This window comes from Pseudorca crassidens, chromosome 3 (genome assembly GCF_039906515.1).
Source record: "Pseudorca crassidens isolate mPseCra1 chromosome 3, mPseCra1.hap1, whole genome shotgun sequence".
NCBI lineage: Eukaryota > Metazoa > Chordata > Mammalia > Artiodactyla > Delphinidae > Pseudorca > Pseudorca crassidens.
In genome coordinates this window covers 35,718,577-35,743,708 of record NC_090298.1, presented here as the reverse complement: position 1 = coordinate 35,743,708, position 25,132 = coordinate 35,718,577, and the positions used below count along the sequence as shown (strand labels likewise).

Genomic DNA, 25,132 nt, shown 5'->3' with positions numbered 1-25,132 from the left:
GCTTTCCTCCTTATGGTGTATTTGGTAACACTTGCATGAAGCAGAAAGTCTTACTCAGCTAACACCCTCCACAGTATGTGATGAATCGAGGCATAAAAGGAACAAATGGCATTCTTGGGGAAGACCCACAGGTTTATGCCAGTGCCCAGAGGGCGCTGATTACAAATCGAGCACAATGAGGAAAACTGTGCCACCTTAGCAGATGGAGACGTCACCTTCAGTTGTCAATTTTAGTGTCCCAGCTGTCCTCACTGTCTAAAGTGCCGAGCGATGGAGGAAAACAAATGAAGGGTGACAATAAGCAGAGCATCACAGCTCCAGTATATCCTAGAGGAGCTTTTAAATGCTGGGCATTATAAAATGAATTAGCTGCAGCTCCTGGCCTTGGTGAGCCCACGATTTCCGGGCAGGGATCTATAAATGAAGGAGTGGTCAGCATCGGAGGGGCAATGTGGTAGCCCTTCACGAGTCTGGACAAGCTCCCTGGGGAAGGTGACCCTTTGGACAGGCGCTGAATTTGGGATAAATAAGAAATGAAAAGGAAAGGAAAGGGCAGTTGGAGCCAAGGCAAGCACTGCATAAAGACAGAGATAAGACACAACCTAGGCATGTAAAGAGCCATGATCTGAAGGGAGCGGGCGGAGCAGAGCTGACCTAGGATGTGTGGAGAGGTCAAGGGCATATTGGGAATGGTCTTTCCAAAGAACTTAATTGTGGGACTTCCCTGGTGGTCCAGAGGTTAAGAATCCACGCTTCCACTGCAGGGGGCACGGGTTTGATCCCTGGTTCTGAAACTAAGATCCCACATGCTGCAGCCAAACATAAATAAATAAAGCAATAAAGAACGGAATTGTGATCCTGCAAACATTGGAGAACTAGTACTTTGCAGTGCCTTGAGGCGGAGCTTCTCACGGCGGACCTGCCTAAGAATGAACTGCAATCTATCCTCTCCTACTTATGTCCAGCCTTGTGCTCAGCTACCCAACTATGGTACACAATTGGACCTCAGTTTCTGTCTGTAAAATGGGGACAGCTGCAGTATCTACACATGTGAGGTTTAAGTCAGTTAATACATGCAATATATTAAATATGCAATATAATAAGTGCTTGGTAAATGTTAGATATTCTTCTTGTTATTATTATTGTCACTTATTATTGCTACCACTACCCTGAAAGTAAGAGCCCATCTTTTCCAACAAAGAATTTGACAATGTTTTTACACTAGACTTTGTGAGCTTAGGGCTTTGCACATATGAGGACAGGATGCTGCCCTAAGCCCAGCATCTACTCCGGTCCTCCTGCACAGGCTGGATGCAGGCAGTGGGACTTTGGGGAAGTAGGGTCAGTGGCATCGGGGATGGTAATCTGCCTGGGACTAAATGCCATCAATTCCAGTTCTTGTAAATTGGTGAATTCCCTATTATATCAGTAAGAAAGCTAGTATGGGAGAATCAATGTTCTGGTGAGTACTGTAACTTACCAGTTGTGCAGCAATGGCATTAGAACCAGCCACGAATAGACAGTGCAAACACAAGTAGGTAAACCAAGATACTGCATATGGCAACAATTTTACATGACAGGAGATAACGTAAAGGGCCTCACAGGGCATCTGCCATAAAATAGGCATTGGTTAATGTCAGCTATTGTTATCATTATTAGCTTATGGTTACTCTAATGATAATGATGATGTAACTATCATGAAATCTCTATTTCAAGACTTCCTCTGATTGCTGTAATCATTTTACAGTATATACATGTATCAAATCATTGTGTTGTACACAAACTTGCACAGTATTTTATGTTAATTTTATCTCAATAAAGCTGGAAAAAAAAGACTTCCACTGAGAGGTTTTGCTTTCTCCCTCAAGCAGGTAAGCTGTCCTCCACCCAACAGCCCTAGAAACCATTCTTACACCCTTTGCTGTAACTGCTTATTCTCCTGTGCCCTATGACACACAGCAAGTTTCTTGAGATGGGCATTCCTTTTATCTTTGTAACGTCTGTTAGGAGCACAGGGCATGGCACCTAGCAGAAAAATAAGGCTTGCTAAAGAAATGAGGTAGATGAATGACAAATGCTTTAAACTTCGGCTTTCCAACTAAAAGGGGATCAAAGAAAAATTGTTTATTCTCAGCAAATTGTCTTTCCTTGTAAATGTCAAGTTTGCTTGACTACTTTTCCTGCCTTTTTGAAGCGTACTTATCCTTGTGCATCTTCCAAAAATTTTCCCAGCTCGGATTTCAACCTCAAAGCTCTTTCCAGACCCACTTTTTTCTTTCTGTCCTTTTTTCTCTATCAAACTATGATCACCATCACGGAAGAGTATTCAATTTAAAGTCCACATCTCCTCCAGATACGCAGCCTCCTTGCAATAAGGCTGAAGTTCAAGCTCACTGTCTGGTCATACTGATGCCATGCCCCAGACCGTCCTGCTGCCTCTGAAGGGGCTGGCTGATGGCAAAGTCAAAAAATGTGTGTGAGGTGTTTACGTCTCACATTTATTGTGCCCTTAAAATGTACCAGGCACACACTTCAGGACATTTTATGATTTTTTCCATTTTATCCTCACAACAACCCTCTGAAGTGGATATTATTAGTTACATTGTATGAATGAGGGATCTGAGGCTCAAAGAAATAACTTGCCTAAGGCCACCCAGCAATTATATGGCAGAGGCCAAAGTGGAACTGGAGTCAGATTCTGACTCCACCCCACTCTATAGTTTCCCAAACTTGTCTGACCACTAAGATCTACTGTGGTGGGACTTCCCAGGTGGTGCAGTGGATACGACTCCACGCCCCCAATGCAGAGGGCCTGGGTTCAATCCCTGGCCAGGGAACTAGATCCCACATGCGTGCTGCAACTAAGAGTTCGCATGCCACAACAAAGGAGCCCATGAGACGCAACTAAGGAGCCCACCTGCCGCAACTAAGACCCAGTGTGACCAAATAAATGAATATTTAAAAAAAAAAAGATCTACTGTGGCATTCATTCATTCATTCATTTACTGAAGTACAGTTGATTTAACTGTGGCATTTGTTAAACATACAGATTCCGAGGCCCTGTGCCAGCTCTACAGAATCTGAATCTCTAGGGCCCTGGTCAATCCACATGTTGGCAAGGTCCTGAGCATCTGTATGCTTACCCTGCACGCTCCATCCCCCAGCCAGGTGATCCTCATGATATGACACATTTGGAAACCTGTTCACTGCCCACTACTTTCTTGCTCTGATCAGTCACTGTGTCCTCTGTGGGGCTCCCCTTCTAGGGGTCCCCCACTAAGTGTCCACAGCTGGTGTTTATGACTTGCGCAGCCCGATTTATTTGAATGCTGCAAACATTCTGGAAAGTTATACTGATGGGGCCAGGTTGTTGAGGCTCTGGGCGGAAATACCCTTCAGGGGTCAGTTCACGAGGAACCAGGTAGGACTTGCAACACCCTGGCAGCCAGGCCTCTTCCTTTTGCTCTGTCATCGAGTGATATCTACACAGCAGGTCCTGGGGCTGCAGAGGTCATGTTGGTCATGGCTACTCCTTGGCACACCAAGTCCTGGGCCCGAGTGCAGGGACAATTCTAAACCGGAATTCCATTTCTTTTGCGGCTCACTGGCTAAATTGAATTTCCATCCATAGTTTCTCCTGAAATAAAATGTATTATCTCCTACACATTATGGCTCTTGGCAGCTCTAAAGAAGCCTGTGTAATCTGAACAGGAAATCTCTGAATCTTTCAGACAGCATTACCTCCCCAGATCTCCACTAGGGAATGTGTTTCTTCTATACTTGAATAGTAAATCATAGAGCACATTACATAAGATAATTTAAACAAACAAAAAACGGAGCTGTGAAATGATGCTGGTGGTTTCAAACACCTTTTAATGCTAAAAAAGCTGCTTCACAAACAATCTACAACAACTTTGGAGGAGAAACTGGTGTCATGAAATGAAGCACATGCTGAACTACATCTGCAGCAGCCGTATTTCGCTGTAAATGCTCTTAGAGAGCAGCTGGGCCTCGAGGTAAGAAGAATCAATGTGCAATGAGAAATCATAAAGACCTTCTTTTCCCGCAGGTCTACCTCTGGCTTAGTGGACAAATGTGGACGTTTCCTAACAACTTGAAGCTTCACATATTCCTTTTCTGTCTGGCAGTGCTCTCCTTGGTGAGTTAAAAAAAAAAAAATCCTCCTGACACAAGTTTATGCACATACCGAGGACATCTGCTTGCAATTAAAGACAGAAACTAGGGCCTGACTTTTCAAACGTAGCTCTTTGAGTGATAAGGCCAGTCAGGGGTGCAGTGACTTAAGCAGAACACATTGGGGGGTGCTTTAAAAAAAAAAAGGTATGAAAGGGAGCAGTTAATATGCATGCTGGGTCTCAGCTGGCTTGCATCTTCCTTCAGCAAAGCTTCCCAGCAATTCCTCTGGCTTTCCCTTCCAACTGCTACAAGAACAGTGAAACACCCTGCCCAGCTAGCAGCCCTTAAAGCTGCTTCTCATTATGGAGAACAGCAAGGGTGTCAACACCAGGCAACGGGCGGAAAGCCATCCCTCTGTGCCATGTGATAGCAGGAGCCCAGGGGAATCACAGCCCTGCTAAGAGAAGCAAACAGAATCCAGGTTGGCACTGGACCATTATCAGTCCTAGGTGGCTAGGCAGAGGCATAGGACTGGGACCGGAAGGATAGACAGAGTATTAAAAGGTCAGACTGAGGTGTAGGGAGAAGGGCAGAGGTGTCTCTTCCTCTATAATGTTGTCTTAGATGTTTTTAATACCTGTGAATCCACTCATTAAAGCAATAGAGTCAGACGTCTGAATAAAGCCCAAAGCTCAGATGGTGACTCACAGATGATGTGCCGGAGCTGACACCTCTTCCCAGCTCTGTGTTCAGTGACATCATGTCATTAACTTGAAATCAGCCATAGTGGGAACACTTACACCATAAAATTTGGTGAACGCTCCAAATCAAGGCTTTCTGCCATCTAAGTCTGTGAAAATTCCATTCATCTTTCAAGATGAGTGTGTCTTCTCCTCCATGATGCATTTTTAAATGTTCTCCCAGATGGGATCCATCTCTCCATCCTTTGTGCTTTCACACAATAGCTGGACCACGGCATTTCTTATTCCCTGCCTGGCATCTCAGTTATCTGACCTGCTCAGTGAATGATAAACTGGACGTTTGAAGGCAAGGACCCTGTCTCTTCCTTCTGACCCACCACATCATTACACAGCTCCTTCAATATAGTGAGTGCCCAGTACACATGTGTGAAATTACTGAGCATCTCACTGGGAAGTCTTTCGAGAAACGCTGTGAGGCACCATGACTTTACTTATATCACTTTGAATTTAGCAGACATTTTGTGGTCTCTGGAGTCTCAACGGGCACAAAAGGAGACTCTAAAGCACATCATTAGATGCCAAGTGTCCTCCTGGGACCGTGAATGCTCAAACTTGAGGCAAAGTCAGTGCATTTCAACTCATTTTCATGGTATTGAGCCGCTTAATAGTGCTCAGTGAGGGGAAGAACTAATGAACATAGGATCGTTCAACTTCCTCACCTGCCTTCCTGTCACCTGGACAGATGCATTTGCTTGGTTTTGGCTACAGCAGAGAGCCAGTGTTTTGATACCGAGGTGTGTAGTCCGTGTCCATTTACTAAGCTGAGGCTGGTAGTAGGGACTTTTAAAGTCCCGGGGATCAGTTGATGTGGCAAATTCATAGATCTCCTTGTTGAGACCAGGCAGCGTTTCAGAAGCACAGCACAGTAAAGGTGTCCTAGGCAGGCATATACTTTGTCAGAGGTTTAAAGTTGTGTTTTCCCCTCTCTGGGCTTTTATAAACAGGTTGGTCTGAGCTGCCACTCTGCCTCTTGTTCCCAAGTTCCACTTACCAATTTCCATGGAACATTTCTTGAACAAAATCCTACTCCCTTGGGAAGTAGGTATTTGAGAGGTATCGAGAGGTCAGAACTGCAGTGTGTGAGATGCCAGGTGCTGTCCTCGACGCCGGGGATACAACGGTGAGGAGTGTGGAGGGAGGTGTGCCTTTCCGGGTGTACAGTCTGCTGTGTGCAGAGGGAGACAGATAAGCCAATGGATGATGCCAGGTAGCAGGGGAGGGCACTGAGATGCGGGGAGAGGAGCTATCAGAGACTTGGAAGCAGCATGAAAGAGTGTAGGCCCTAAGGTGGGACTGGGGGCTAGAAAGGAGGTCGGTGTGGGAGGGGCAAGGGGAGAGAAGAAGGAACAGAGGGAGGGAGGGGCGAGAAGAAGCATTTGAGGTCACGGTGTGCCAGGGGCCAGATCTTGCGCTGTCTTGCAGGCCAGGGTAAGGACGTGTGGACTGCTCACTATGTCACCATGTCACGTTCCATGAAAGGGACCCCAGTGAGTTGGAGGTACTATTGCTGTCACACCTGTCTCATTATGTGTGTCCTTCCCACTTGAATCCTTCACTGTAATAGTTGGGAATTGGGAGGTGTTGGCATTGGGTCCCGGGGCTCTTTGGTGTATGGCTTTAATTCACTAATTACACTTATCCCATTGTACTTGGTCTGGGTTACAGACACAAGCCAGAGGGCCATTTGTTTGTACAAGACATATTTATCAAGCATCTATTGTGCATAAGGCACTATACTAGGCATTGGGATATGGTGGTGAACAGACTACCATAGGGCCCAAGGTTCATTTCTCTCTATTCCCCTAAACGGATCCTTAGCCCCTGACCAATGCATCTCTTTGCCATCTGGTACATTCCTGATTCTAGGTCTTTGCTCACCTTATATCATTCTCCTTGTTTTCTCCAGAATGGGGAGAAGATCAGAGGTAATTCCCATCTATGGAGTGGGGATAATCATTCAGAAAATGAAACTGATATCCATAAAGTACTTCACAGAATGTCTGGCACAATAAGAAAAAGAATTAAAGAATACCATTTGCAGCTACACGGATGCACCTAGAGGTTATCCTACTAAGTGAAGTAAGTCAGAAAGAGTAAGACGAACACCATATGATATCACTTGTATGTGGAATCTAAAATATGACACAAATGAACATGTCTACGAAACAGAAACAGACTCACAGACATAGAGAACAGACTTGTGGTTGCCAAGGGGATGGGGTGCGGTGGGGAGGGAAGGATTGGGAGTTTGGGATTGGCAGATGTAAACTAGTATATATAGCAGGGGTCCCCCAACCCGTGGGCCATGGACCGCTACCAGTCTGTGGCCTGTTAGGAACTGGGCCACGCAGCAGGAGGTGAGCGGCGGGCCAGAGAGTGAAGCTTCATCTGCCGCTGCCCATCGCTCACATTACCGCCTGAACCATTCCCCCCAACACCCCCGCCCTGGCCTGCGGGAAAAGTGTTTTCCACGAAACCGGTCCCTGGTACCAAAAAGGTTGAGAACCGCTGATATGTAGCACGGATAAACAACAAGGTCCTACTGCATAGCACAGGTAACTATATTAACTATTCTCTGGTAAACCATAATGGAAAAGAATATATATATGTATAACTGAGCCACTTTGCTGTACAGCAGAAATTAACCTAACACTGTAAATCAACTACACTTTAATAAAATTAAAAAAAATTTAAGTAAAAAAAAAAATCTCTGGCACATAGTGTTTATGAGTACAGTACAGTTCACTGAGAGCAGTTAACGGCATTTATATATGCCACTCGTCGGGCAGTTATGTCCTATGCTGATTCTTGCACTATTTAGTTTGTGTTTATATATTTGCTCCCTCAATTAGATTACAAGTCCCTTCAAAGTAGGAACCACATTTTATCCTTTCCAACCCTGCACATATTAGGCCCTCCATTAATATCTGTAGTATGATGGCTAGCTGGCCTTTTGATTGGTATCTATGAGATTACAGGTTTTATTGGTCAACAAAGATTCTTAGTGGAAGGTCATGTACACTTTATAGATATATTTGTCACAATTTCATATGGTAAAAGAAACATGAAAGTTTGACACAGCTTCTCTCAGATACTTGACTCAAAATTTTTAGATTCATTTTCTGAAGCCCAGTTTTGGAAAGAAATTATTGAAACTCTGTAGCCGACATGCAACCAGCTCCAAAAATTATTTTGCAGCAGAAACTAGAAGCTCTACCAAAAAGTGCATGGAGATGGATAAGGTGACAATCCACTGCAGACACGTACCTTGTACCTGAAGCTTACTTTTTTGAACTCTGTCCTTTTTGTTGTGCCTTCTGTAGTTCTGGCTCCAGTGAGAAGCAACCCTTATGGGCACTGAAGCTTAACCCTAAATCTAACTTCAGAATTTCCAAAACGGACAGTTAAAATTAGAGTCAAAAGAGTCCATCAAATCACACAACAACAATTTAAAGCAGAAAGTTATACTGGGGGTGAAAAAAAATTTATGACATTTTTCTGGAAGGAATATGTTTCAACTGAAAAGGAGATCCATTTCTTTGTATCTACAGGGCAGGCAAAGTCTTATAGTCTAAAATATAAGCTTTGATTCCTTGCTGGAATTATGTGTAGTGTGGTGACAATATGACAGAGAAAAAAAATCAAAAGCCTTATTGGTCAGCCGTATGTGGCCACTGCCCTGGCCATATATGGAAAGGGTTGGAAAGGATAAAATGTGGTTCCTACTTTGAAGGGACTTGTAATCTAATTGAGGGGGTAAATATATAAACATAAACTAAACAGTGCAAGAATCAGCATAGGACATAACTGTCCAACGAGTGGCATATACAAATGCCGTTAACTGCTCTCAGTGAACTGTACTGTACTCATAAACACTATGTGCCAGAGATTTTTTTTTTACTTAAAAATTTTTTTTTTAAATTTTATTAAAGTATAGTTGATTTACAATGTTGTGTTAATTTCTGCCTTGCACAGTATGCCTCTGTGTCAGCCTGAAGGGGTGCCCTGCCCATAGGCTTTCTGGCGGGACAAGGGACACTGTATGGCTTTAAGTGTTCCCTGATTGAAGGTGGGAAAAGCAGCAGTGAGCCAAGTTCTGAACAGAGTTTTTACTGTGCTGAGGCCAGGAGGTGAGGGGGAGGGAGAAGGACAGGACTCCCACACAGCTTCTGCCCTGCTCTACTTTCTGGTAGATATAAGTTAAAAAGGCTGAGAAAGACACCTTTGGGTAGATGGGACAAAGGAGGATCTGGGACTCTATACAGTTCAAGTTTAGGAAATCAGCAAACGCAAATATATATATAACGTGTATTATATGCATGTAATATTTATAATTTATATTAATTTATATTTAATTTACATTATATATATATATATATATTTAATGAACTTCTAAGTAGCAGCTAGTGAAACTGAAGGGCACCCAAAATAATATGTATGACTATACAGATCCTACCTCAGTCTTGTCTGCTATTAGCCCCCTCCTCTAAATTGGAAAAATCTGAATGGCCTAGTTTCTTTTCAGTGGAAGGAGCATGTAGGGAAAAGGGGTCTAGAGAAGCCAGAAACGGCTGGGCCACCGATGTCATTTCAAATGAAAACTACAACAGGACATTTCTCTTTCTAAAGAATAACATCAAAAAACAATTTAAAAAACGTATCTGGAAAGTACACTCATTTCTGAGTCATTAGGAGCTGTGCTGCCAAGAAGCATCTTTCCTGTTCCCAGATCTTTGAAGCCCTGCCTGAACGACGGACGCCACTTCCTATTTTCTTCTCTTTTGAATCCTCTTCAGCTGTGTTTCTGACCCTTCCCCCTCCACTAAACCCGTTCTTGTCAAATTCAATGGTCTCTTCTCTTTCCTTATATGACTCAACTTTTCAGGTGCGTTTGACTTTTAAAGATACGCTCTTTGCCTAGCTTCCATGATGCCGAATTTGCCTGGTCTCCCTTTTACCTCACTGGCTGTTCTTTCTTGCTCACCTCTGCTGGCTTCTCTTCCTCTGCTTTCCCCCCTAAATATTGTAGTTTCACAGACTCTTCACTTCCCTAGCTTTTCTGCCCCCATCCCCCCCGAAAGGGGAATCTCATCAAGCCTCGTGGCTTTAAACATCACCGTATGCTGATGGTTCCGAATCTCCATCTTTATTTAGCCTGAACCTCTCCATTGAACTCCAGGCTCGACTCAGCCTCTTTGGCCTCTTCTCTAGATATCCAATAGGTATCTCAATCTTAACACACAACTCTCAAGTAATCCCCGATGAACCCACTCCTTGTCAACTCTTCACTATCTCTGTAAATTAGTTCACCATCCACGCTGGTACTTAATCCAAAACCCTATAGGCCATCTTCATTTCTTCAGTCTCCCTAACTCGTATTCCCTTATTTAACCCAGCGACAAATTACGTCAGTTCCATCTCAATTCACTTCTCTCCTTCTCCTTTGCTATTATTATAGCCCAAGTTCCCAACACCTCTTGCCTAGACTTTCAAATAGCTTCCTAATTGGTCTTCTCACTTCCACTTTTGGCCCCCTTCAATGAACTATTGAAACATTAAACAGGATGACCTGTTAAAAGCATAAATCAGATCATGATACTTCACTAAAATTCTCCATGGTCTCCCATGTAATCAGACTGAAGCCCAAACTCCTTGTAATGGCCACCAAGACCTCTTGTGTAGTAAACACGGCTGGTTGTCTACCCAGACTGCCTTCCTCTCTCCTTCTCAACAGAAACGCGGTTTTGTTTAGGTAACCACTCCTGCCCAAGCAGCTCATGTGCCTCAAGGGAAGCCAACCCAACCCCAGCTCCGAGAGTAGGTATAATTGGACGGAGGGTTATTCCCATCCTCTTCTGAAGTTCAAGAAAGAGGATGTGACCCAAAGGGAATCTTACTGGGGGGGATTCTAGAAAATTTAAGGGAAGAAATTTACAGAATGCCCCAGTCTCCTGGCTTTGCCTATTTCACCCCAAACCTGAACATGCAGCTGATACAACTGAGAGGGCAAAGACTTTTTTTTTTTTTTTGGAATTTTACCAACTTGGTCAATTTTAATTTTATTTATTTTTTTATACAGCAGGTTCTTATTAGTCATTCATTTTATACACATTAGTGTATACATGTCAATCCCAATCTCCCAATTCATCACACCACCACCCCAGGCAAAGACATCTTTTAGAAAATGAATTTGAAGCCACTGGATTTAGCCGATCCACAGCCTGCACCGGCTCTGTTTTTCTAATTTTATGAATTACTTTCCTTATTACTCAAGTCAATTTGCATTATGCTTCCTGTCCCTTGCTCCTGATCCTGGCTAGTACATTCCAAGAGTGGCCCCTGCTTCCCTTTCTTTCTCCTTGTGCCAACGTCTTCTTACCGTTACGCCCCAGCCCTGAAACTTACTGATCTTATTCAGACTCAACCCCTGCTGTTCTTAGTACCCACATGATTCTGTGTGATTGGCTCAGGCTTCATCTCAAATGGTATCTTCTCAAGGATGCTTTCTCTGACCAAATAATCTAAAGGAGTCATTCCCAAGTCACTTGTAGGACATCGCTATGTTTTATTTTCTTCATAGCCTTTATTTATCTTCGTGTTGAGTTCAATTATTTGTATTCTTCTCTATTTTCCTATCTTCACTCCACTAGAATATAAGTCCTGAGAAAAGCAAGGATCTACTTTCCCAGCACAAAGTAGGCATTTTATAAATATTTGTTGAATGGAGAAATGCATGAACGAACCCCTTGGCCCAGTAATAATGGGGACTTTATCTACTTTTTGCTTGTTACCTTATCTGCAACAGATTTAAAAGCTGTAGATGTATCTGCAAATATTTTCCTAGAAACCCTACGAAAATTCCTGACAATTAGCAACAAATAAATGGTTGCTAATTTGCTTAGGGGGGCATAAAGGCTGTTAAAGCAGGCAGAATCTTTGAATGCAAATAGTTGGTAACCTAAAGATTGGCTAATATCTTCTCCCAGTCTCCAGAAATGGCATCATCGCTGTTTTCTTGGACTTGGACTTACAATTTTGGATTTGTCTATGACTTCTCACTTTTTCTACCAGTTGTCAGAACATACCATTGGTTCTTTCCTTCCATGATGTGTTTCCCAGGCTACTCCCTTTCTTTCCAACTTCCACTTCCCTAACGAGGCCTCATTTCTTCACCCACGCCTTATTCCAAAGCTTCCTGCTATCTCTGCCCTGAGCAGGGATTCCAGTCTATTCTTTGCGCAATGTTGGATTAATCTTCCTAAAATACCATTTTCATCCTGCCACGCCCCTGCTGATGGACTCAAATGTCACCCTCTTGCTTACTGGATTAAGTCCAAATTCTGCAGCTCAACATTCAAAGCATTTCTTCAGAAGGCACTGCTTTTCTCTAACTTCTTTCCCACAACTTGTTAGCGCAAACACGCTTCAGTCAAGACGGCGTGCCTACGATCGTCAGCCTGTGTTCTCTTTTCTTTCTCCTTTACCTTTTTCTCTTTATCCTCTTCTGCTGAAAGTTTCCATCCTTCCCTCCTTAAGCAAAAACCTCCAACTCCCCGGAGAACACCCCTCCTTCACAAAACCTTCCTTGATAATTGGCTCCCTTCTGACAATTTTTGACATTTCACCTCTCCCCTTGAACTGGCCACTGATGTTCTCCATCAGTAATTTTTCTTGAAAAGACTGCTAAGGAGGAACATGGAATGTCAACTATTTGTATACAGTTACTATCATTAGGATATTCTCTCCACACAGGAAAATGTGACCCAAGTGTATGTGATAAACGAGTAGCATAACAGCGTTAGAGAACATGGAGGCTCCAAACATGTTCTTCAAGTCACACTGGAATGTGAACTATTTGTAACACTTATTCCCAATAATTAGAATCTACCCAAAGCTCTCGGAAATACTTTACATTGTTCTCCCTCCTTGGACACCTTCTTACAGTAGATTGACACAAACTGGTATATTTCAGACATATTAAAATTGATAATCACATAATTTTCTTTAATTAAAACCCACTAAGTATATGTTTATTTTTTCAAATTTCTACTTTTAGAGTGTAGTGTGAACAGGTAACCTCCTCTGTTTCTTAAGCTTAACCACAATGTTAATTATTCATAACCGGCAGCATGTTATAAAGGTAACGGATGACATGTCCGCATTGTCTGAAAATGTCTTCCCTAAACCCATTCTTTGAAAATGAAAAATACTGAGATGGCAAACTGATTATGCATCATCATTTCAGTCAACACTTTTATAGGGAGCATTGCCTAAATGCCTAGCGCTTTGCTGGGTTCTGTGGGCTAAGGAAAAGTAGTTGAAATAGTTGAAGTTCCTGGGCTTAGAAATTTTCATCTGGTCCGGGAGCAAAACTAACAGACCAGATGCTACCTGAGGCTCCTAAGGGCTAAAATGGTTACAACTTGCTGATGCACAAGGACTCTGGGAAGTGAGAGAGTGGCACAGTCAGGAGTAGCTTGATAATTTATATGACAGTGAAGGCTTGTAGAATGGAGGATGCAGATAGATGGGCAGGTAAGGGAAATAACATGCCCAGGGCAATGATAAAAGGGCAAAACTGGCTCAGAGGAGCATTGCGAAGGACAGACACAGCCATGACGGGGAGTGTGTCTGGGAGGAGATGGGGGAAAAGTTGGACATTTAGTGGAGAGTCAGATGGCCTCAAAACACAGACTTGAAGCATTTGGCAATGTGAACCACTAAGATTCTTGAACTAGAGCGTGATAGGACAAAAGTGCTGTTTTAGGAAACTGAGCTCTTCAGCTGCATGCCTGAGGGATTGGGGAATCCAAGGGGCTCTTACAATGGCCCAAGAATGACCTCTGAGGGGACTGAGAACATATCCATTATTCTCTATTGTTCTTACTTGTTCAGAAGACGTTGACAAAATAAGGCTTTCTCTACATGGCTTGATTTCTATGTGAAAGTTTCCTTTTCCACATCTCCTGCCAAGTCTCCTAAGGACCATCCCCCTTGCTTCCCTCCTTTAGTTCACAGTGACCTCTTCTTCAGGACTACCCTCACCCTCATGACCATTAAGTACTAAAACACATGAATAATCATAAATTTGTATCAGCTGAGACTTTAAACCCAGAAGGGTCCAAAAATTAACATGAATGTTTGTTTTGAATAGTTTTAACTTCTTGAGAAATAAAAATATGGTAATAAATTTCTATTAAATGTTCCCTTCCTCCCTGCAAAGTTGGCCGTGTCAAATCCCCCTTTCCTCTTGAGGCAAGGCTCCTTTAATGCCATGTTGGAAAGGTTCTAGAAGATTTCAGACACTTTCACTTAACAGAATAACCTCGTTCTGACAGTAAAGACTCAGTCTGTTCATTTTAAAGTAGGGCTGCTTTGACCAAAGAGGGAGCAGAAGGCCCAAATCTGCCCACTAGGCAGCATTTACTAGCTTGTTTGTGGAAACCATTGATCAAAAAGCCTCTGGCAAAACGTTTAGAAATTAAAAACCAAAATATTTGATTGAAATTATATTTCAGAGGCTATCTGTACAGTTACCTGAAAATTTATGAGGTGCTTCCGGCAGTGGGCTAAAGAACTGTTTCTACTTATTCATTAAATCGACAAATAACAACTGGTAACTTCATATCTACTATACGGCTGGCATGACTCAAAGCTCTAAGGACACAACATCGAAATATCTATCCCTGCCCTCATGAAGGTTATAGTCTATGGCTATCCTATCTCAATAGCATCAATCTGCTTAAAAATGCCCAAGACAATAACTTTTATGACTTTTTAAAAGTAGTCCAATTTCTTTAATGAGCAGAAGAAATTAGACTATGATATGAAAAATCTAGGGAATGAATTTGGAAAATAAACAAAATCTTAGACAGTTAAATCTCCTTTTCCTGTAGAACTCAACCAACAAAGCCATAAACTGGATGGAAAAACAGTTTCTGGGGAGTATGCAATGTGTTAACCTAAGTAAATGTCAAAAGTGACAGCATTATGTACTGAATGCATACTACAAGCAAAGGTTCAAGTTTACATGGTGGGTCATTTCTGTCTCCTCTGTTCATTTCTGTTAACAGTTTTGTATCAGTGCATGTGCACAAAAATATCCTTATTTTCTCATTAGCATATTTTGCTATGGAGTTTAAAAAACCTTAAGGGCATATTCTTGTAAACTGCCTAGGTATAGATTTCACGTGAAGCAGGTATAAATTTTTGGCAAAGTCATCGGGGTGCGAAGAATGCCGCATTACTGTACTTTTCTAAGATTGATTTGAGTCTGACTCGGAGCCTCCTCAGTTTTTACCAAGTTCGTGGGATATTCAATTGCAGCTATTTCTATAGGAAATAGCTCTACTTCCTACTCCTGGGTCAAGGGAGGGTCTTTGGAGGTCTTACACAGAGATAAACATTTACAAAAAAAGTATCCATTGTCTTTCTCTTTCTTCTCTTTGGGTCCCAACTCTCCTTAACTCCAGAGATGCTCACTTCTCTCTCCAACATTTGTAAAAAAAGCCTAGGAAGAGAAGGCCTGTTCTAGACCTGCAAAATCCCCTGGGGCCAAGAGAAAAAGAAATCTTGGCTGCCTTTGGAATGGGAGCTGGAACAAAATACAGATTAATGCACCAATAATGCTCCTATCCCATTTGAAATGGTAAATGGCTTGTGGTCACCTTCCATTCTTGTTGTGTCACAGGAGTGTGGAAAGGCAGCATTTTTTAGTCATTAATTCCTTGGAATTGTAACCTAGAATTGTAATTGGTGCTCCCTGTAAAAAACATTCTCTTTGTCCTGTAGAGCTTGCTACTCAAAGCAGTGTGCAGTCTACGTGCTGGCAGCATCAGTGGCCCCTGGGGGCTTGTTAGAAATGCAGATTCTCAGGCCCCACCCTAGACCTTCAGAATAAGAATCTGCATCTGAACAAGTTCCGCAGGTGATTCACATGCTCCTTAAAGTTTGAGAAGCACTTGTCTAAATGATTTTTCCTTCCTTTTTTCTTTTCCATTTCTCAAACACAAGGCATAATCCTTGCACGTCTTATAGGCCCTGAAAAATCCCTTCCAAACGAGTAACGAAAATTAAGCTTTTAGAAGGGGCTTCTGTCTGTTCTTCAACACTTGGATGAAAACTGTGTCACAACATCTGGGATTAGGTAATCAATAGACTTCCAATGAGAAGAGAGTTCACATTTTCCTTCTGGAGGGAACAAGACATATTTGTGCTCTGGTTCCATATTTATGCTGCTGATTTTACTAAATTGTGTATGGAGGGACTTCTGAGCTCAGATCAGTAAGCTTTAATTTGAGACATGAAAGGCCAGCATTTTGGTCCAGGTCCCAAACACAGCTTACTGACTGCTTACTACAGGCAGCAAGAAAAACGTCTTTTGAGCCAGGGTACAAGTAGTTTTCAGAAGTCATTAGACTTGTGAAAATTCTACCTGGCCTATAAAATTTACACTTGGCCCAAGCATTTACACTTTGCAGCGCCAGTTAATTTTCCAAGCAGGTATTCCCTTCTCCTACTGTCCCTAATGTTAACAGCCAAGGATCAGGAATATTTGCCTGTTAAAAATTCTTCCCCACTCTTCACCCACAGTCGAGATTAGAGAAGAAAAACAGATCAGGTTAACTTAAAAAAAAAATCATTTCCACATTTCATGGCCTTTAGGTATGTCATTCACTCATTCATTCATTCATTTCTACTTTTGTCCACTTTCAAGTAGCTGTTTTTAAGGCAATTTTATATCTTCAAGATAATGTCAAAATCAAATACCTGAAATAATTTACGAGTGATAAACTTCCTGCTTTGAAATGATGCTCTCCAAATTACATAGCTTTCCATATTGGCGCCTGGTATAGAGTACTACCAAGAAATACTGGGTTTGCTCATTTCTTAACAACATTTATCAAGTGGCTGTTATGTGTCCAATTAGCTATCATAGATTTAGCAATATAAGATGCAAGCGTTGTGAGAAGTAAAAGTATTAGACAAATCCCCATGCTCAAATAGATTACAGCTTGTTGGAGGAGCCAGACAGGAACATACCCACGGCGGAACAACAGCAAGGATGAGTCAGTATCAGCAAAGCATTGCTAGAGGGCCTTTCCCCAAACGTTGTCTGATGAGTACCTAACCAGAGCAGTGATGTGGTCGAGATCACTGAAAGCTGGAACAAACTGGGAAACCTACATGCAGGAAGTAAGACTTGAATTGGACCCTGGAGGATGGCTGGGGAGAAGTTAGAGAAAGAGAAATGCCAAGAGGCACAGTCATAGACAATGTTATGTACTGAAAGAAACTAATTTCTCCTCTGGAAGAACAATTGGGAAATGAATCCCTGCATTTTGTGACTAAGTGAGGCTTAATTTGCAGACGGTCTAGATCCCAATCTTACCAATAGTAGGGGAGACTTCAGGGGCTGCACTGCATGCTGGATAGGCTAAGAATTTCTGACTAGGGGCCACTGCAGACAACATGTTTGTGAGGCTCTGGACTCTAGAGTCAGATGGAAATCTCCCCTGGAAGGCGCAGTTCTTACTCTGAGAGCAAGTGCAGTTCTAAGGATAAACAGCTTCCTAAATCGTCATTCAGTCAAATGTCTTGAGCTGAAATTACTTTAAACGGCCACAAGTTTTATAGTACTATTAAAAATCTAAAACAAATAGCAAAAATAACACCACCTAGTAAGTTAACATCAGGAAAATATCTGAGCAATAATTACATAACCTCAGAGATTCCCTGGTCCAGAAACCAGAACCCAGTCATTAGCCAATATAATCCTCAGTATGGTCTTTCCATTCTTCCCATCATTCCTTTTCAGTTAATACTGCCTGATGGAATCACCATCTGACACTGCACAATTAAGTCAAAGTCATTATAAATTCTTGGCCTCTATCCAACGAATGCTTTTTAAATTTTTAAAAATCAAGGCCAGAAAAGAGCTTTATCTTTTTCTTTTGGGGCTACGTCTTGTGAAGGAATCAGAAACAGTTGCGAAGAGTTTCTAATACTTATGCTCCCTGGGTGGCAGATCACCAATCATTGTGAAAACTATTAATGTTATGACAAAATTAAATGGCTTTCCTAGCAGGCCATTTCTGAGAAATATTATGCCTGTGGTTTTAGGTCAATTCAATGACATAGCTCATCTTCCCAGAGACTCAAGTGGAATGCTTATTTATTTATTTCTTTCGCATTTCCTTAAATCACAACACTATGGAAACCCATACTGATGTTCTGCTCCAAAACTGTTTTTGTAGTGAGACTTAGAGGTATTCATTCATTGTTGAGGCAGAATAACTAATTCTGTGCGTACATATTCCAGACTTTTTAAAAAATTAAATACCTAAATTTGATGAATTTTCAGTCAGCCTGTCCAAGAGCAAGCAAATAAGCTACTGTTTCTCTGGTACCTCACAAATAGCCATATTAAAACCAACACACTGGGGCTTCCCAGGTAGCACAGTGGTTGAGAATTCACCTGCCAATGCAGGGGACACGGGTTCGAGCCCTGGTCCGGGAAGATCTCACATGCCGCGGAGCAACTAAGCCCGTGCACCACAACTACTGAGCCTGCGCGCCACAACTACTGAGCCCGCGTGCCACAACTACTGAAGCCTGCGTGCCTAGAGCCCGTGCTCCACAACAAGAGAAGCCACCACAGTGAGAAGCCCACGCACCACAATGAAGAGTAGCCCCGCTCGCCGCAACTAGAGAAAGCCTGTGTGCAGCAACGAAGACCTAATGCAGCCAAAAAAAACCCAACACACTAAGAATCTAGAGACTATTATCAACATTTGTGACTCTTAGTAAAGGCATTCATATCTTCCCATTCCTGTCGCCTCCTTTACTATTCTTATCTCTACCTCTTGGCTCTTGTTCTCCAGCCTTCATTCAGGATAATAATTTCTCATGACAGCTGAGTACAGTATTTCCTTCTTCAGCCAAATAACAAAATAATAAAAATAAATGATTTCTTTACTGCATTTCCACATATCACCTCCCTGGATGAGAACTTTGGCATTTTGGAAGTTTTAAATTCACAATAGGCAGAAATGGGGATATACTGTGGCTTCACTCTGCACAGTACCATGGGCACATAGATATTTAATATGGAACAATAATACTAGCGGATAGCTAATAACCACCTTCCATGAGCCATGCACCATGTTATGCACTTTACAAAAATGATCTCTTTTAATTCCTGAAACAATCTCACGAAGCTATGGTGCAAGTGCTCTTGTTACCATCATTTTAAAGATATGAATAGTGAAGCACAGAGTGGGTGAGTAAGTCACCCCAAATCACAAGGTAGTAACTACTGGACCTAAGCCAGGCAGAGGCTCTAGAGCTCATACGCTTAAACCCCACAGTCTAGTTGGTATTTCTTTGAATGTTTGTCTGTGAATTCTTTCAGTTGGATCATCACCAGAATCTGACAGCAGTAAATGAAAGGAACAAATAAAACAAAATAAAAGGATTGAAGGCTGAAGTTGGAATGGACCTAACTGTTAAATGGGCCATAATTTTAGAGATGAAATAACAGGGTCCTAGAGTGGTTAAGGGACTGCTCAAAACCACATAACTAGTTAGTTGGACTGAAAATATAATCTAGGTCTCCAGCCTTGTCTGTTAAGGGATCTTTCCACTGTGCCATGCTCCCTGACTCCTGATCTGTCATTCCTCTGCCCTGTTATTCCTCTGTTCCATGCAAGGTTCAGGGCATGGGGATATTCAAAATCACAAGCAGAAGTATGAGTTATAAATTAATACAACAGATTTAAACTGGTGCCCATTTTATATATTCATTTTAATGGCTTTCTTTCTACTTAAAAGCTATCATTTACAGGTTCTCTCTTGATAGATAACATTTTAATGACAAGTAAAAATGAAGGAACAGATACAGATATACATATGTATTGGACTAACTGGTTAAATGAAACTTTTTTTCACTGTTCTGAAAACTATAACCTTAACCTAGGCAATATGAATTGCATGTGTGCGAGGACTGAAGCTGAGAGAATGGGAGATAGTGATGTCATAGGGACAGGAATGAATTTCAAAGTGGTTCAAAAGTAGTGGCAACAAGTACCTCCTTGCCAGGAGATGAACAAAGTTGCATACTGGGTAGAATTTCTAGTATTTACTACAGAATGGAGATTTGGAAATATAGGGTCAACCCTCTTGCACTGTTGGTGGGAATGTAAATTGATACAGCCGCTATGGAAAGCAGTACTGAGGTTCCTTAAAAAACTAAAAATAGAACTACCATATGACCCAGCAATCCCACTACTGGGCATCTACCCTGCAAAAACCATAATTCAAAAAGACACATGTACCCCAATGTTCATTGCAGCACTATTTACAATAGCCAGGATATGGAAGCAACCTAAATGTCCAAAAATAGAGGAATGGATAAAGAAGATGTGGTACATATATACAATGGAATAGTACTCAGCCATAAAAAGGAATGAAATTGGGTCATTTGTAGAGACATGGATGGACCTAGAGACTGTCATACAAAGTGAAGTAAGTCAGAGAAAGACAAATATCGTATATTAATGCATATATGTGGAATCTGAAAAAATTGGTATAGACAATCTTATTTACAAAGCAGAAACAGAAACACAGACGTAGAGAACAAACATATAGACACCAAGGGGCAAAAGGGGTGGAATGAATTGGGAGATTGGGATTGACATATATACACTATTGATACTATGTATAAAATAGCTAACTAATGAGAACATACTGTATAGCACAAGAAACTCTACTCAATGCTCTGTGGTGACTGAAATGGGAATGAAATCCAAAAAAGAGGGGATATATGTATACATATAGCTGATTCACTTTGCTGTACAGTAGAAACTAATACAACATTGTAAAGCAAATATACTCCAATAAAAATTTTTTAAAACTCTGGCAGATATTAAAATGCATTCAGTGTTTAGAGGCAGAAAGAAAAGTTAATTTGATGCTGATTCATTTCTGGTCCCAAAAGATGTCCTAAACCCTTGTTTCTGGAAACTATTTAGGTGACAAAAACCCGTACAGAAGCTGAGTGAGTGACACTCATTTTGTCCTTTTAAAATAATATGTATGGTCTCTCTAGGTCTGGGTTAATGCTGGCACACATCTTTTCAAGTTTTCTACTATAAGCAACTTTTGAGGGAGTAAAATTGGATATAATGACATTGAATTTAGGATGAGGAACATTTCTATACTGGAGTTTCAAGGCACAATGTGAAAATTGAAGTTCTTGCCTTAATGAAAGTTTGCCTATAGTTGGAGTTTCCTGTAGGAAAAGAATATGACATCATTAAAATACTACTCATACAGGGGAAAGGTCCATAACAAAGAAAAGTGTTTCTCCAGGTAAACTTTGAAATGAAGATCTGAGATGGTAGCCTGTCAAAAATACATCATGTTCCTTCTCTTTGTTTATATCCTTTGTTTCTATGAAGACGGGGAAAAAATTATAACAACCGTAAAAATCTATATCTACATGAACTGATCTGTAAGTCAGAGGCTACTCATTTGTAAGGTGAGATTGTATCTGAACACACATGGTAGTTTGATATATTCAAACAACCTGTTAAATTCTAGCAGCCAGTGGTAACTACCTACTGAAGAGCTGTTTCAAAATAGTAACTGATTTACCATTTAGCCAGACTTTCTTCCTAAAACTCGGTGTATATAATAATGGATTTTCAAATAAATGATAAACCTACAAAATCCTATCCTGAAAGAATCTATAGTGCATTTGCCTCAACAGAAAGGGTCTTAACTGCTACAGATTTGCTTCTGGTTGAAGTTCAGAACTCTCTGACTAGGTGAAGGGCGTTTTTCAACTACTGTATGAAGTCTCCGTGTCCTTTTAGAATTCATATAAATGTCAGAAAGGGGAAACTTGCAAAGAGGGGGAGGACACTATTCGTTCATACACGAAGTGTTTGCTAGTTGCGATGAGTGTTATCCTAAATACCATGCTAGATACAGAGACAGAAAGAAATCAGATGAGTTATCAAAACTTCAAAAAGATTATAGTCTGATAGGAAAGATGAGGCAAACATAAAAATATAGTATAACCTACAACATTTTATATATATATATATATATATATATATATATATATATATATATAAAATGTATGCAAGATGTACATAACAAAGGGCTAACATGGTTGAAAAATCTGATGAAGAGGGTCAGGAATGACTTCATGAAGACCATGGCAATATCTTGAACATGATGGAATTTGTACCTTCAAAGACTAAGTTCTTTATGTAACTACATGTTTATCGTCATTCAAATTTCAGCTTAAATGCCATCTCTTCTCTGACCCCTCTATCAAAGTAGAACCCTTCCCTAATTCCGTCAGAGTATCCCGTTCTTTTACTTCTGACACTCTTACATGATTTGCAAGCATGTATTTGTCTATTGACCTGATTATTATCTGTTGCTCCTCCACTAGATTCAAAGTTCCAAGAGGGTATAAACCACATCTGTTTTGTTCCCTAACATATATCTAGTTCTAAATCTAGGGCTCAACCCACGGGAGGGGCACACTAAATATATGCTATGAATAAATTCTAGTTGAGAAAACAATTTGAGCAAAGCGATAACAGTGGATAAACAAGAATCATTTAGGACACAGCAAATGTTTCAAAAGAGTTGAAATACAAGGTAAAGTGAAATGGTATATAATTAAGGTTGGAAGGTGGGTTGGGACTAGATTGTGGGAGACTGAACTCCAAGCTAAGGAAACTTGGACTTTATTATTTAGATGCTGGGCCAGCGGGACAATCTGTAAATGGACTGTTTCAGAAAACCTGGGGTATAAGATCACATATGTAAAGATAAGGAAAAAGCATTGAAAATTCTTTAAGAAATGAGATGACTGTTGAATATGGATATTGAAAATGAATGTAATAGTTAATAAAGGGCCTTCATCAATGTATTTCTTCATCTGAAAGATAACACATCTCCAAATTTTGCTTGTACGACCTGTTGCTCCTGAAAGGTTTTGGTGGCCATAAAAATCCATCTCCCAGATCTCCTACTGCAGAAAGCATAACTGGCCTATGCCCTCAGTTGCTGTGCTCCGAAACCCATCCAGCCAATGACTCAGCATGACAAAGATGCAATGGCAGGCCCATTCCTGGGACAGGCGTGGGGGGTGGGGGGATTCCTCTGTCAGGTGGCTTTGGCTTGAAGACTCCCTGTGTTGGCTTTGCCAAAACTTTCCTAGCCTTGTACTACTGTCTAAGGCCTTTCCTCCCTCCCTCCCTCCCTCTTTTCTTCCTTTCCTCCCTTCCTTCCTCCCTCCCTCTCTTCTCTCCCTCCTTCCCTTTCTTTCATTCCCTCCTTCATGTATTTCTTCTTCACAGGGGTCAGAACTGCGCTGTAGTCTGCAGCTCTCCCAGTCCCCTCTAGTTCCTTCCCTCTTTTTCCTCACAAGCATTTCCTCTCATAAATCTCTTGCATAGCTAATCTCCCAGTAAATCCCTTGCACGAGGTCTGCATCTCAGAAAACTCAGGCTAACCGAGCAGCCAAACCTTACATTCCCAGAATCACAACAGCTTGAGAAAAATAAATTTCAACTGGTCAGCCACTAGCAAGCTGCTGCAGAGGTCCCAAAACATTGTGTCATGAGCTGATGAGCCACTTAGCTTTGTTTCTTCTCCTAAGAGTGAAGTGTGTGCTCTGGGTAAAGAGGTTGTCAAGCTTTGAAATGAAAAGAGAGGCTCAAGGACTAGAGGGGTTCAGGCTCAGGTTGGCCTCATTGCCAGTGGGGTGCTTCCCAAGGAGGACCCAGTGGCTGGGAGAACATAGCTAATCTTGGCATTCAGGACTTGCTCTTTTTTTTTTTTGTGGTATGTGGGCCTCTCACTGTTGTGGCCTCTCCCATTGCGGAGCACAGGCTCCGGACGCGCAGGCTCAGCGGCCATGGCTCACGGGCCCAGCCACTCCGCGGCATGTGGGATCCTCCCTGACCGGGGCACGAACCCGTGACGCCTGCATCGGCAGGCGGACTCTCAACCACTGCGCCACCAGGGAAGCCCAGAATTTACTCTTTTACTTTTCATTTTCCCCTTGAACATGCTGTCCTCACATTTCCTCTACACTCTTATGATTTATGTCTGGTCTTCTTGCTTTAGAATTTTCTTTCCCCCCCACTGCCACATGAATAAAAAAAGAAGAATAACTCTGATCACACACTTATAATATTCCACTTCCTGCCGTTCAAGGGCCCTCCTGAGAGCCCTGGAAGAGCTTTCATGCCTCCTGCTTTACTATTTCAAGCTATGTTTGCATTTTAGTGACAATCACTAAGGCCACTTCGTCTTCTAAGGTTTTTCTTAGTCACTGGCCTATTATTTTCCCTTCTTGAGCACTGTACCAAATGACAGAGAACACAGATGTTAAAGGTGATTCTGAATTACAGAAAAGGAGATTGAAATTTCTAATGCTATCTGAAAAGCATTAATCTCGAGAAAGCAAAAAATGACTGTTTTCACAACAATAGAACAGAAATGAATCTGGCTGATTGTGTGTCCTTCTAACCTACTAATTTATTTCCTTCTTTGAACCTGTGATCTAGGAGCTGTTGCGCCTATGAACTCAATCAGGGCACTTTATTCTTTACCTTAGGTTCTTTTAAGAAGTTCCTGTGGAGCCGAGCTGCAGTGCTGCATTGGGCTTCTCAGCCTCCAAGATCTCCTCCCACTTCCAGAATCCAGACATAACTTTGAATGTTCCCTTCCCGGGAGAAAACCAACTGTCAGAGCGGAGACACATTGCCCCCTCCCCCTTCTTCACCTGAGCTGGATCCTGGCTTTTCCTCATCCTCCTCTACAGTGCCCGGTAGACAAGTGCTACGTTGAATACAGACCTTGTTAAGACTTGTCCTGTAGCTTGGCATTACAGATGTGCTGTTAGTGCAATAAGGTGAAGGCTGTCTGCCCAGAGAAATACGTAATTTATATAAGAAAATAAATTTCATAAATTAAAAAAACCTACAGTACTATTTGTAACTGCATGAAAAATATAATACCTAGGAATAAATCTGTTGAAAGGTGTGCAAGACCTTGACACTGAAAACTATAAAACTTATCTGGAGAAAAATTAAAGATGACCTCAGTAAATGGACAGATATTCCATGTTCATAAATTGAAAGACTCAATACTGTTATCGATTTTTTCTAAATTGATCTATAGGTCCAATGCAATCCAATTAC

General features: G+C 41.6%; 1 protein-coding gene and 1 long non-coding RNA gene across 6 annotated transcripts in view; both read right to left on the bottom strand.

Annotated features, from left to right (window-relative positions):
- GHR (growth hormone receptor) overlaps positions 1-25,132 on the bottom strand; it is a 272,691-nt gene that overhangs the window by 80,655 nt on the left and 166,904 nt on the right. The gene's annotated exons all lie outside the window — the stretch shown is intronic.
- On the bottom strand, positions 1,296-24,821 carry LOC137221251 (uncharacterized). Its single transcript, XR_010941949.1, has 3 exons — positions 24,788-24,821; positions 24,542-24,654; positions 1,296-1,609 (listed from the first exon to the last, which is right to left on the bottom strand). It is a non-coding gene; the product is annotated as an uncharacterized lncRNA (long non-coding RNA).